This window comes from Bactrocera tryoni, unplaced genomic scaffold, assembly GCF_016617805.1.
Source record: "Bactrocera tryoni isolate S06 unplaced genomic scaffold, CSIRO_BtryS06_freeze2 scaffold_25, whole genome shotgun sequence".
NCBI classification, from domain to species: Eukaryota; Metazoa; Arthropoda; class Insecta; order Diptera; family Tephritidae; genus Bactrocera; species Bactrocera tryoni.
Window position 1 is genome coordinate 31,142,481 of NW_024395977.1, and position 15,512 is coordinate 31,157,992.

Sequence of the window (15,512 nt, forward strand, 5' to 3'; positions counted from 1 at the left end):
AATTTTTCAACGTGTTTTTTTCTTTGTTAAATTATACTGTGTGTACATATGATTTGCTTGTTTCCGTATATGTACAAGTATATTATTTCACTTCACAACAATTTTTTGTAATTGATGATATTTTGAAATTTACCGCGTCGTCGCGTTACCGTGATTAATTTAAAAAGATTTTTTTTTTTGTTATCACTAGTGCCGTCCGGTACGGCTTTGAAGGACCATAGTAAATTCGATACGCTTAAGAGATACAAGATTACCGACACTCACCTTTCTTGCGAAATTGCAGCGAACGTGTACCGATTATGATATGGGATGCGTGTATGCGCGCGGATGAAGAACAAAAGAGACCTGGCGCCGTCCGCCCGTCCCTTTTGTAAATTATGTGTGTTGAGGATGAGATGAAACGGATGGGGCGCATGATGCCGATGTGTTGAGTTGATGTGTGTAGTGTGGTGTGTATGTGTGGGGTGTAGCTATGTTTTATTTAGAGGGGGGCGCAGAAGCTCATTTAACCACATTGGTTGAACGGACAAACTTTAATTTCGTTTAAGTTTTTGAAATGTGCTCCTTTTGTATATTTATATACTTTGTTTTCTATTGTAATTGCATATTTCTGTTCTCCTATCATTTCAAAATGTTGCCTATTAGGTAATGTCGTTATTAGTATTAGATCTGCTTTAACGTGTGTAAATGGTATTTTTATAGCTAAAAGTAATGCGTCATCTTTATATGAAAGGAGTCCTGTCTCTACGTGTTTTAATTTAAAAATGTCAATATTGAATTTTTCAATTTCTTCTGTTGATAATATACTAGGGTGTAGTAGATTATGCTTTGCTGAAGCTATGTTTTCTTGAATTTATTCAATTTTACTTTGTAAGTGCTTAAGTTTAAGCATTTGATCTGTATAAAACATGGGCTTTATAATTTTTTCGTTTGATTTATTTATTTTTTCAAAGGTATTTAGTGTTTCTGTCCTATCGTCTTCTATGATTCCTTTTAATGTATTAATGGATTTATTGAAGTTGTCATTTATATATATTTGTTGATTTACCGCTCCTATTATCTTATGATTGTTTTTATCTATTGTTTCTAATGTTGTGGTATGTTTTCCCTATCTTCATTGTCCATTTTTCCGAAGAGCCATTTGTATGTAGTTCCTACAATATTAAATAGTCCTCTGCGTTTTCTATTATTTCCTATAGGCATTAATGTGTTTATTTTTGCTTTAATAGACTTTATTTCTTCATATAATATTTCCCTGTCATTCCTGTTATATTGGTTGAAATTATTTTCTAAGTTATTTTCAATTTTATTATAATCTGCATAAATTCCTTGGGGTGTATTATAGGGATTACCGTTGTGATTTGATTCACTATCTCTAACTCTCTGATCCTTATTCTAGTGTATCCCGATTGATTTTCAAGCTTGTTTATTTGTAGAAGTCCATTGATTGCTGTTATTATCATTAAAAGTATTGTAATTTTCGCCATCCTGAAATTTAAATTTTCGTTTAACTTGAATCTTATATGCTTTTTTAAACTTTGAATCTTTAGATATTAAGTGATTTCCCTCTGCTTAAAGTTGTTTACTCCCTTGTATCTTGGTTGTGTTTTGTTAACTCTATGATTCTTTATATATTTATTCTGAAAATCTTGTACGTTTACCCTGTTTTCTTTTTTATTAATATTATTTATTATATTTTCTTTTTGCTTTTGTAATTTTTCCGCGAGTTTGTTTAGTTCTTGTCCGGAAAGTACATAAGTTATTTATGAAATCAATGGCCTCTTTTTTGTCGTAGAATGTATAGTATTATTATAAGCAGTTATTGCTTTGAATACTTTCTCTTTCAGATTGTCGTTGTTATTTGCATCGGCATAAAAAGTCTTATTTAAGTGTTCATTCAAAGTTAAGTGTAATCTTTCAACATCTGCGTTTCTTGTTTTATTATAAGTGGTAGTTAGGTGTAGGTTTATTTTATTATCTTTTAAGAATTGTTTTATTGGTACTGTAGCTAATTCATTGTCTGTTACTAAAGTTTCTTCTTCTTCTTAATTGGCGTAGACACCGCTTACGCGATTATAGCCGAGTTAACAACAGCGCGCCAGTCGTTTCCTCTTTTCGCTACTTGGCGCCAATTGGATATTCCAAGCGTAGCCAGATCATTCTCCACCTGGTCCTTCCAACGGAGTGGAGGTCTTCCTCTTCCTCTGCTTCCCCGGGCGGGTACAGCGTCGAATGCTTTCAGAGCTGGGGTGTTTCCGTCCATTCGGACAACATGACCTAGCCAGCGTAGCCGCTGTCTTTTAATTCATTGAACTATGTCAATGTCGTCATATATCTCGTACAGCTCATCGTTCCATCGAATGCGATATTCGCCGTGGCCAACGCGCAAAGGACCATAAATCTTTCGCAGAACTTTTCTCTCGAAAACTCGCAACGTCGACTCATCAGTTGTTGACATCGTCCAAGCCTCTGCATATAGCAGGACGGGAATTATGAGTGACTTATAGAGTTTGGTTTTTGTTTGTCGAGAGAGGACTTTGCTTCTGGCATTGCCTACTCAGTCCGAAGTAGCACCTGTTGGCAAGAGTTATCCTGCGTTTGATTTCTAGGCTAACGTTGTTGGTGGTGTTAATACTGGTTCCTAAATAGACGAAATTATCTACGACTTCAAAGTTATGACTGTCAACAGTGACGTGAGTTCCAAGTCGCGAGTTCGACGACTGTTTGTTTGATGACAGGAGATATTTCGTTTTGCCCTCGTTCACTGCCAGACCCATTTGTTTTGCTTCTTTGTCCAGTCTGGAGAAAGAGGACTAACGGCGCGGGTGTTAAGGCCGATGATATCAATATCATCGGCATACGCCAGCAGCTGTACACTCTTATAAAAGATGGTACCTTCTCTATTAAGTTCTGCAGCTCGAACTATTTTCTCCAGAAGCAGGTTGAAAAAGTCACACGATAGGGAATCGCATTGTCTGAAACCTCGTTTGGTATCGAACGACTCGGAGAGGTCCTTCCCGATTCTGACGGAGCTTTTGGTGTTGCTCAACGTCAGTTTACACGGCCGTATTAGTTTTGCGGGGATACCAAATTTAGACATCGCGATATAAAGGCAGCTCCTTTTCGTGCTGTCGAAAGCAGCTTTGAATTCGACGAAGAGGTGGTGTGTGTCGATTCTTCTTTCACGGGTCTTTTCCAAGATTTGGCGCATGGTGAATATCTGGTCGGTTGTTGATTTTCCAGGTCTGAAGCCACACTGATAAGGTCCAATCAGTTTGTTGACGGTGGGCTTTAATCTTTCACACAATACGCTTGATAGAACCTTATATGCGATGTTGAGGGGACTAATCCCACGGTAGTTGGCGCAGATTGTGGACCTTTCTTATGGAGTGGGCATAGCACACTTAAATTCCAATCGTTGGGCATGCTTTCGTCCGACCATATTTTACAAAGAAGCTGATGCATGCTCCTTATCAGTTCTTCGCCGCCGTGTTGGAATAGCTCGGCTGGCAATCCGTCGGGAAAAGCTGTACGTAAGGAGTTTGAAATGCCGTCCCACAGTCCCCTTATACCGAGTTGTTGACGAGTGCTCTCAGAGAGCAGGAGTGCAAGCCCAGTAGAAAATCGTTCGGCTGTCTGTTGTGATTGCAGCTTCTCGACGTCGAACCTTCCTTGTCTTTGGTGGCGCGCGTTGTTTGCTGCAAACAAGATAGTGGTCCGAGTCGATGTTAGGACCTCGGAGCGCACGCACATCTAAAACACTGGGGACGTGTCTTCCGCCTATCACAACATGATCGATCTGGTTGGTAGTTTTTCGATCCGGGGACAGCCAGGTAGCTTGATGAATCTTCTTATGCTGGAATCTAGTACTACAGATAACCATATTTCGGGCCCCGCCGAAGTCGATCAGCCTCAACCCATTTGGGGATGTTTCGTCGTGGAGGCTGAATTTACCGACCGTAGTGCCAAATATACCTTCTTTGCCCACCCTGGCGTAAAAGTCGCCAAGCACGATTTTGACATCGTGGCGGGGGCAGCCGAGTTCTGTCCTTTAATGATTTGGCTGTTGCGTATTTTGTTAATTTGTCGATTCTTGTGAGGTACATTATACCTCTTTGTGGGTACCAAATATCAAAATGAACAATTTCATTATGTTTTTTAGAAGTTTCCGTAATATTTAAACTATGTTTGATAGGGTTTCTGTCGAACTTCGCCTTATTGCATATTTCACAATTATTGATGTATTTCTGTATTTCTTTTTGTGATTTGGGATAGTAGTGTGTTTTTTTTATTTCCTCAAATATTTCATTTATTCCCCTGTGATTATTTTCCAGATGTTTCTCTTCTATCAATGCTAAGAGTTCTCCTTTATCTGTTACATCATTTAAAATTATTTTTGATTTCATTATTTTTAGTTTTGCATTATTTGCGAAAAATTTTATATATAACTCTTGAATTTGTAGAAATAATTTGTCATCTGGGCAGTAAATTACGATTAATCCATTTTCCGGTAGGTTCTCTTGCATTATTTTTAAAATGTCGCTTTCAAGTGTTACATTTATTATGTTTCTTATTTTCCTTTGATGTATTATTTTCTTTGTTATTGATTGCCTTTGCGCTCTTTGAATTATAAGTTGATTATTATATATAATATATTAATTGCATTTTCTGTTATTTTTGTGAAATATATACTATCCGTTTCTGCACTATGTACAGTATCTATGTCGTCATCATTGATTATTTCATTTAAATTTAATTCTACCATATTAGTATTTTCATAATTTAGTTTGCTTAGACCATCTGCAATTACATTTTCTTTACTTTTAATGTATAAAATGTCGAAATCAAATTCATTAAGTTTAATTTTCCACCTTTGTAATTTTGAATTAGGTTTCTTTATATTATTTAACCAAACCAGTGGGCGATGATCTGTTTTAATGGTGAATCTACGACCAAAAAAATATGGGCGAAAATATTTAGTGGCCCACACTATGGCTATTGTTATCTTGCATAAGGGCGGCTCCTAGAGCAAAATTACTCGCATCTGTCACAAGAGTAAAAATTTTTTGTGAAATCTGGGTGGATTCAAATGGGGTAATTTTTTATCAACATTTTTAATTTAAAGAAAGAATCTTTGTAATTTTGGTCATTAATGTTTATTTTTGAGCCTTTTTTTAAATATTTTATTAAATGGTATGCTATTTTAGAGTAATCTTTAATAAATCTCCTATAGTATCCCGTAATACCTAAAAATGCTTTTATTTCCTTAACTTTTCTTTTCTATTGCTTCCACTTTTTGAGGGTTTGGTTTAATACCATCTTTTGTAATCAAGTGACCTAGGAATTTTGTTTCTTGTCTTAGGAAATCGCATTTATTTAATTGGATCTTTAGATTTTTTTCTTATATTCTCATTAAAATTTGTCCCAATGATTCTAGGTGCTCTTCTACGCTTGTAGAAAATACTAGAATATCGTCCATGTACACAATGCAAATTTTGCGAAATATTCTTTTAATATATCGTTCATTAACCTTTAACGTTGCCGGCGCAATCCGAAGGGCATTCTTAGAAATTCATAATGTCCATTTGCAGTGGAGAAAGCTGTTTTGTGTATGTCGCGTTCGTCCATTTCAATTTGATGAAAACCTTTGGCTAAGTCGAGAGTGGAAAAATATTGGCATCTTTCCAATTTGTCAAATATATCATCTATATTTGGAATTGAAAATCTGTCTTCTGTAGTTACGCTGTTCAACTTCCTGTAGTCGATCACAAGACGACATCTTTGTTCATTGGTTGCGTCCAGTTTCTTTGATACCAGCCAAATAGGGCTGTTGCAAAGTCTAGAAGAGGCTCTGAATATACCTTGGGTTAACATTTGGTGTATTTGTTTTTCTATTTCCGGTTTGTGTATTTCTGGGTATCGGTAGATTTTAGAGTTAACCAGAATATCATTTTTGGTTATTATTCTATGTTTTGTTGAACTTGTAAATGTTAAATTATCATCTTCGTTGTAAAATACGCTTTTATATCTTTTTAGTATATTTATAAGTCTATTTTTGTCTATACCGTCAACGAATTCTGTGACACATTTATCTTTTATGTCATTACAGAAGATTTCCACCTCATTGTCTTTAAAGCTTTTGGGTAGTCTATTATCGCATTTATCTTCGTTAAGATATTGTTGCCAATGAGTCCGTCAAAGTTCTTGTTAAAATTACATTCCATGAATTCACATATAATTTCTTTTTCATTAAATTCTTTACATATTGGGAATCTGCAAAGTTTCTTAACTTCCGTTTTTCTTCCCATTGCTGTGACTTGTACATCTACTTCCATCTTCCATTTCGGGTTACAAACATTTTCGTTGATCAAACTGAACTCTGCTCCAGTGTCAATGATGAAATATAACTTTCTTATGTGTGTATCTATTATTATATATGGTAATTGTTTTTGGATCCCACTAAAAATTTGTATTTGCATTGCCAATATCCATAGGCTCTGGTTTATTGCGATTTGATATTGCGGACCGATTATAATTTCCTGATTGGTTGTAATTCCGCGTTTGATTCCCGTCTCTTTGTTGATTAAAGTTTATTTGTGGGTTGAAATTTCCCTGTTGGTTATAATTTGTGTTTGTTGTCTGGTTTGACATTCTAGTTTGGTTTGATCCGTTGCCACTGTTATAATTATTACCTACATTCCTTGGGATATAGCCACCGTTATAATTGTTGTTATTGTTATTTTTGTTTCTTGGGACATAGCCACCGTTATACCTGTTTTGAGACATATAATTATTATGTCTATTATAACCAGTGTTTAAAAAACTGCAGTCGAATTAGCAGAAGTCGCAATATTGTTGCTATTCGCTACTTCAACTGCGAGAGATATCGAAAAGTATGCAAGTGCTTTTGCTTCTGCTTCTGAAAAAATCAGAAGTCGCATGCTTTGACTGTCGCAAAAATCAAACAGCTACGAAAATCAGAAATCAGCATAAGTCGCCGTTATTCGTTTTTCTGCTTTGCTGTAGCTTTCGATCGTATACATAAGTTGCCGCAGCAGCTATCGACAATTTTCGACAATCGTCGGCCGTCACAGTCGCGAAAAGTAATGCATTCGACTTTTTACTACTTTTGATTTTTGTCGCTGTTGCTTTCGATCAGCAGCGTAAGTCAAAAAAAGCAAGAAGCGTCCGATTCGTGGAAGTCGGCCGTTGCGACCGTTTTTAATTAGCTACGACTTTAAAGAAATGTTTGGCAATTACTTATAGTGTACTTAATTTTTTTTATTATGTTGTTCATTTTCAACTTTTTTAATTTTTCTTAAGTTTGCAAAAATAAAAAACTAAATCAAAATTCGTTGGAATAAATAACATAAAAACATAACAGCAAATTAATTTTTCATTGCTTTACAAAGTTGCTCTTGTTCAAAAAGTGGCAACGTATCAATGGCCATGTCCAGAAAGCTAGGCTTTAATTTTACTAGCAATATGTTCTCAAGAACATCGTGGCTAAATCGATTGCGAGAGTCCGTAAGCACCAGTCTTAAAGTAGAGAAAGCTCGTTCAATCGACACCTGTTATAAAAATAATAAATAAATGAGAAAACTTTCCACGCTGCACTTGACACCATAGCTGAACACGTGTGAGTCTAGCAGCGTTCTAATTGCAAGTAAAAGCAAAAGAGCAAAAAGAACAAGACGGGGACTGCTGGTGACTTCCACGAATCGGACGCTTCTTGCTTTTTTCGACTTACGCTGCTGATCGAAAGCAACAGCGACAAAAATCAAAAGTAGCAAAAAGTCGAATGCATTACTTTTCGCGACTGTGACTGCCGACGACAGTCGAAAATTGTCGATAGCTGCTGCGGCAACTTATGTATACGATCGAAAGCCACAGCAAAGCAGAAAGCAGAAAAACGAATAAAGGCGACTTATGCTGATTTCTGATTTTCGTAGCTGTTTGATTTTTGCGCCAGTCAAAGCATGCGACTTCTGATTTTTTCAGAAGCAGTAGCAGAAGCAAAATCATATGATCTGAAACTTGCCGCAGTTTTTTAAACGCTGATTATAACTACTATTATAAGTGGTGATATTATTTATATTTTGGTTGGGTCTATCACTAAAATTAGTCCTACAATAGCTATTAGGGTTAGGATCTTTCCTTTGTTGCCCTAGCGCTGTGAAGCCTTGATGTCTAGCTTCTAATATTGTTTTGTATGCCTTTTCTAGACTATCCGAGTCTCTTGCTATAATTACATTTTTAGTGAGTTCTGGGCGATGTTCCTTAAATGATTTCAGTGCTAAACTATTAACTTTATTCGTTAAGAAATTTAGATCATTATGCGCTAATATTCTATTATGTAGTTTATTCCTAATTTTATTTATTTTAAAATAGTAATTTTCTATTGTTGAGTCGAGGCTGATGGTTTTCAACTCATCCATAAGTTCCGCTGAACTTCTCTTCTCCCCGAAATTGCTCAGAAGTATTTGTTTCAATGTTTCCCAATCACTAACTTGTCCATATTTGTGAATTATTTCTCTAGTTTTTCCTACGCATTTTCCTTTCAGAAAATTGAATAAAATTTTTTCATTACATACATCAAAAGTTAGTATTGTGGGTAATATGTCTTCAATTTGCTTAATAAAGTCTGTTAATATGTTCGGATCTCGTCCATCAAATTCTGCAGTTCCATTAATACAGTTCAAAGTGAGTTGAAAAAATGGTATGGTGGATGCTTCCATTTTGAGAAAAATTTATTTCAAGTGAAAATTATATAAAAAAAAATGTTCGTATTTATTTTGATTCAACTTAGATTTATGTAATAAGTTCCTACTGGGTATTTTAATTGCTTTTGTACAGTTTGAGAGGTACTGTCTACTCTTGTAGTGAAGCCGCCTATCTAACAGTTTCAAAGAAATCTAGTCCAGACAAATTAATAATTTTATTAATTTTGGAGTCACTGTTTTAGTGAAACATTATTATTTGACTTCGATTTTGCAACACTCTGTATACGCGCGATTGAATTTTTATTTTACACTATTGTGCGATAATTATTACACATTGTTTTGTATTTTGTTACTTACTATAAAAAATTTAAATATATTTTTGAAGTTATACTTCTTATACGAGTTCGGAAAAGGTTGCGATAGATTCAGGTTGCGCAACCTTGCTCAATATGAATCTACGCAACCTTGTCTGCGAAGATGTTCGAGCAGCAAGTGAAGCGGTGACAATCGGCGATCGCTTGTTCGTTTCTTTCGGCACAGCTCGGGCTTTCTACCAACAACACAATGTTGCCATGCTTATGCTGTTGTTGTTTTTGTAGAACAATGTTTCAATTTTTGGTTGGTGACATATTCAATTAAAAAAAAAATCTGTTGGGATTCGAACCTACGTGCTCGTCGTCACTTTTAAAGCGCTTACCACCAACACCACCATTGACACTTGAATTGCTTTGTCCTAACTATGGTTTGGTTATGCATGAAAGAAATATACAATGGATCGCCGATTGTTACCTCTTTCCTTGCTGCTGCTGCGCATATGTATGTTTGTATGTATGCTTGTTCATTATTGAAGTTATACTCTTTTTTCTTTCCTTTGTCTTTCATTTCTGCGAATTCTCAACTATTTTATGTGCCCTGTTATTGAAATACCCTGCGTTGGCCGTTGAAAAATTAAGGCTATACTTTACAGGATTATTTCTGTAGTTAGTCTTCATTTTCATTTTTTGGAAATCGACCCGCGATGACGAGGTATATCGTTTTATCTGACAGCGTGAGGTTTAAGAAGTTCATTTCTAATTTTGTCTTGTGGCATATTTGAAATGATGTTTCTTCGAAAATCGTTCGCTTACAACGGATAAAACGACTTCTGAGTGGTGATTTTAATGACTGAATTCCTTTTGGTTGAAATGCTCTGCGTTGGCCGTTGAAAAGTTAAGACTATACTTCTCAGGATCATTCATTTCTTCAAAGAAATTAATGACCTTTAGAAATATGCATATTTGCATTATTTCGTTGTCATTTCCATATTCGTAGCAATAGAATTGCTATGGCATAAGTAAAGTAATGGCCGCCGATTGTCACCCCTTGCCGTTGTAGCAGCTTCGCCTACAAACATGCGTAAATATGTATGTATGTATACGATGCAGATTTTTGCGAAAAGCACCAGAAAGTTGTGCAGTTTATGATTTTTAGCTTTTTCCATCGTCGCGAAAAGACGACTTGTTGGCAAAGGCATGCTCGGGGAGATAATAAATTATAATAAATTTATAAAATGTGAATTTAAGTTTTCTAGTCTTCTTTCAAACAAAATGATATGCATTTCTTGGAATATCACTAAGAAGTCAACTTCATCAGCGCGTAGGGACTCCACACACCTTTTTTATATATGTATATGTATTTTTCTTACTCTTATTTGTTCTGCTGTTGCTTTTGTTGTAATTGCTGTTACTGCTGTTGCTTTTATTGTAATTGCTGTTACTGCTGCTGCTGCTGCTGCTGCTGTATAGGGTGCATCCAAACTCAAATAACCGCTACCGTTGTACGAATGTTTTTCAGTAAAAGTCACGCTTTATTTATTTACATATATATTTTGAAAGCTCATTATTTGCTGATATTGTTTAAGGTTTTCTTGCTGTGCATTTAACACGACTTAAATGTTTTTATTGTATTTTAGCAATGTTTTTGTATAGTTCTTTTAATGTTTTTCTATAAATATATTATTATTTTCCAAAATTCTATTAACATTTACACTTTTTTCTTTGCACTATTAATGCCGTCGCTTTCACTAGCTTCCCAAAAATTGTTAGTTTATCCTTGTCGCCAGTTTTGGTGGCATAAAGAACTCAACTTCTTCTTGGCTCTTTAAGTCAACTCTACAGTTAAAAATGAAAACACTGAGCTTCTTTGCTTAGGTCTAATCTTCGGCTCCACCAATCTTTATTTCAATCTCTGCGACTTACATTCTAACTTGATGTGGGCGCAGGCACTTACCCAGTTAGAACAGTGACGGTCAGTGACGCCGGTAACGCGTGCCGGTTTAATTGTCACTTTTTCCTATCACGTTCTTAAGGGGGAATCAAAAAAGTTCCCAAAACTTTTGTATACATGTGATCTTGTATCTCCTTCTCGCTCACATATTTTCTGCTATAATAAAACTATATCCTTCTTTCTCACACTTTCATTAAATTTGGGATAATTCAACAAAACTGCTCTCAGGAAAGCGCGACGGTGCATTCTACAATAGCCTAGTGGGTAAACCACTCGCTTGTTATTCCTTCAACCTAAAGTTCGAAACTCAAAAATATAAAGATTTTTTTTTTATAAAATATATTTTTTTTTATTAATTTTAATAATAAAATAATTTTATTTAAATTTACATTAAATTCATTTCCTTCATCTTTTGACATTTTTTTTTTAATAATATAAAAATTATTTCTATAAATTCTTATATAGATACAAAAAATAATATATAAATATACCTCTATGCATTTTAACAATATATTGGATTACCATTTCCTTCCACAGCCAAATTGTTTTCTTGTTGTTTTGAGAAGCTTACCTCTGGGTTGTAGCAACCAGAAATGTTGAATTTCTTCCGTTTAAATGCCAATTGTTCTACAATAACAAATGCGTAAAAATGAATTGAAAACTAAAATGACGATTTTCCATGTACCTTTTACGAGAGTCGAAGAAGTTGTCGGGCATTCCTCCAAATAGGTGTCATCAAAAAGCGCCGGTGAATCCATCTGATTAAGAAATAAAAATTTGGCAGCATCAAAATTCATTTTAAATAACTTAACATCATATAATAAAATACGACCGGGCTACAATAATTTACATCTTTTTCTCAAATTTTCATAAATTTAGATGCACTAAGATTAAAAGCCTTTTTTTCCAAGCTCATACATATATGCACTAAATGTATATTTTTTCATATCGAATTAGTATTTGTTTTACTCACCCTTTTTCCAAATATTATCTTGAAAACACAAAATATTCAGTAGGTTTAAATATTTATTTTAAATATAATAAATATGCACAAGCACAAATCTGCACAATTCTCAACTATCGACGCGTTTGTAACCGAATTCTTTTTTTCTTCGAATTCAATTTGTCACAACGAACAAGCAAACGTCAAATTCACGGTATCATGCTGTACGCTTTCACATCCATCGTTTTCAATAAGCGGTGACAGCTAAAAAATTTGTTTGTCTTCTTTTGTTTTATTTTTGCTTAACATCTGTTGAGTGAAGAGCTTATAATATAAAACAAACAAAAGACACAATAGATTGACTTCTTACTCATTTCAAAGATTTGTGAGGGAGTGTTAGTGACAAGTAAAAATTGTGTAAACGTATTGGAGTTTCGGTCACGCAAGTTTTGCTGGGTTATACATTTGTTTATACTTACATACATACACACATCTGCATGCATGCTAAAAGAATTTGTTTTATCAGCAGAAAATGTGTAAGCAGGCTTCCCTTATTTCAAGAAAGAGTTCAGGTTTCGAAATCTTTCTTGAAGTGGATAATGTTTATTTATATATTATTGGGCTTATGTATGTCAATATGTGACTATATGCGATTAGTGCGACCTTTGCCTTTTGTAACTCTAGGTACGTCACTGTGTTGCATGGGAAATTATGTGAACCTTTGACTTTGCTTTTGAGTTGTTCTATTGAATATGTAAGCAACTGCTCTGAGAGCTCTTGGAAACAATGAAAATCGTTCAAGGATGTCGGTATCATCCAATAATGTGAGAAAGGTGGCAATTTTTCGACCTTCTTCGGCGATAATGTTGAGCATGGGGGATTGTGGTCAAGAATCAGGAGATTCTATCAACCATCGGGGGCCATTGCACCAGAGGGCGGTAGTGGCAAGGTGCAGTGGCTTGCACCCTCTTGTACCTAGATCGGCAGGATTGTCAGCACTGGCTACGTCAAGTGGCTGATCCCACTAGGTCAAGTATTTAAGATGCACGGTTAAAAATATACGTCTTCCATGCATGTGGTGGTTTTTCCAACCAGGCTAGTACAATTTCGGAATCGGACCACATATATAGTTTGCATTTTGTCAAGTTTAATGCATTTGCACCATGGCAACTAATTTGGAAAGTAGTAGTGCGCCACATAACTCAAGTCGTGGGAGACTTATAGTTTTTAAAAGAGCCACTTTTGCTTTTGCTACTAATAAGTGGCTTGTGGTCGTGGTGTCACTCTGCGTGCGCTCATAAATAGTAGCGCAGTATTCCTTTTCAGAGGCGTCACATAAGCCATGTAATTCGAGAGGGAGTAGTTTACCCATCGGGGAATTTGAATCTGAGAAATGTCATTGCGAACTGGGACCATTTTTCTAAGCGAAGAGGTTTCACTTGTTCGTCCCAGTCGGTTCCATCTAGCCATAATTCTTGGATTAATATTTTAGCTTGGATCATAATTGGCGAAAGCCATCCTGCGGGGTCGAAAAGTTTTGCCACCGAGGATAAAATCTGTCTTTTTTTTATGGCCGATAATGCGGATATGGATTCAGTCGTGTATGATAACTGGTCCGATATCGCATTCCATTGGATGCCTAGTGTTTCTGTTGTACTTTCCTTTTCGAATATAAGGAAATTAGTGTCCAACAAATTTTCGTTTGGAATATTTTTGAGTATATTTGGGTGATTTGCCGTAATCTTTTTTAATGGAAACCCTGCGGATTTGAGGGCTTTTATTACCTGTGACAAGGCCTCGTATGCTTGTGGAAGAGTGTGACTTCCAGACAGAATATCGTCTGCATACGTTTGAGTTTTCAACACTTCAGTTGCCAGAGGAAATTCTGACTTTGTGTTGTCTGCCAATTCGTGGAGGGTTCGAATGGCTAGATATGGTGCACAGTTAACGCCAAAGGTAACTGTTTTTAATTTGAAGTCGCGTAGAGGACTGGTGGGGGATCTTCGGAACATAAAACGTTGAAAATCTTGGTCGTCTTTATGTACGACTATTTGCCGATACATTTTTGCAACGTCCCCATTGAATACGTTTTTGAATATACGCCAATTTAATATCAGAAGCATTAAATCTGGTTGGAGTGTGGGATGTCATTTAGGGAATACCCTGAACTAGTGGTTTTCGAGGCATTAAAAACAACTCTTACTTTTGTTGTTTTTTTGTCTGGCTTCACTACTGCGTGATGTGGCAGATAAAAGGAGTAGTATTTGACGATTTTCTCCCCTGGGGTTACTTCCTCCATGTGATCTAAATGGAGGTATTCTTCTAACACACCATCATACTCTGATTTGAGTTCACCTTTTTTAAGTAGGTTTCTTTCCATACTTAGAAACTGCTGTATTGCAGAGGTGCGAGAGCGACCTAAGGCGAGTGTGTCAGGAAATTGTTGCTTCAGTGGTAGTCGTACGACGTACCGACCGTTTTCTGATCTAGTAGTTGTGGCTTTGTAAAACTCCTCACAATACTGATCTTCAGGGGTTGTAACTGATATGGGGCGGGAGTTCTTCTAATTCCCAAATTTTTTCAATTGTGATTTGAGGTACTCGTTTGAAACTTCCTCAACTTGAGTTGTCATTGTTGTGACTGGTTCCGCAACTAGTCCACTTAGAACCCATCCGAAAATAGTATTTTGCGCCAGAAGTGTATTAGTAATTTTCTCAATACCTTCGAGTATTATCTGTGGTATGAGATCGCTGCCTAATAGAAGATCTATTTGAGCGGGGGTGTTGCAGTTTGGGTTTGCTAGCTATAGGTGGGAAACCTTTTGTGATTTTCGCTATGTAGCGTTTGGGTTTTCAACGCCTTTGAGCAGCTTGGTGCTTCTTGGCAGTTTTCAGAATTTGTTGTTGCAACTAATCCTGCTGCTCTTTTTACGTTTGCGCTGTTTGGGGGTGAGCTGGAATAATTTGTCATATGTGACATGGAATGATGTCTTTTATAGCAGTAAACGCAATTAAATATGCTTTCGCAATCTTTAAGCGTATGCGCATGTGACAAGCAGTTGGTACATAATTTTTTCGTTCTTACGAAATTGTTTCGATCGCTAATATTCATTTTTTTGAATTTTTCGCACGATTTGAGCTTGTGACCTCCTCTACAAAGTTCGCATGACGTTTGTTTATATTGTTCGGAAGTGAACGATTGATTCTTAAAAAAGCTTCTATTTAAATTATTGTGGCTACTTGCTTGGGGTCTTTGCAGCTTCTACTGAGGTCGTTTTGAACGTTTTTTTTTCTGACTAGTTTTTTATCTACCCTTTCTGCAATTTCATATTGGGTAGTAAGAAGTTCTTTCATTTGCTGCTACATTGGGCACTTTCTTCGCGATGAGGGCGATTGCTCCCACAAAAGTAACGATTTTTCTGGTAATGCATATATTTACCAGGCTGGGGTCCCAGTTATCTGTGGGAATATTCTGTGTCGATAAAATGGACAAACAATTTGAAACAGTGGATTGAAGCTTTATGAATTCTTCACTGATTTCTTTCTAAAATTTTGGCAAATTCATTAATATCGACAGCTTTT

At 36.0% G+C, this 15,512-nt stretch overlaps 1 pseudogene; it reads left to right on the plus strand.

Annotated features, from left to right (window-relative positions):
- The first annotated feature begins 9,673 nt into the window (after positions 1–9,673).
- On the plus strand, positions 9,674–9,876 carry LOC120781014 (annotated as a pseudogene).
- The last annotated feature ends 5,636 nt before the right edge of the window (positions 9,877–15,512 follow it).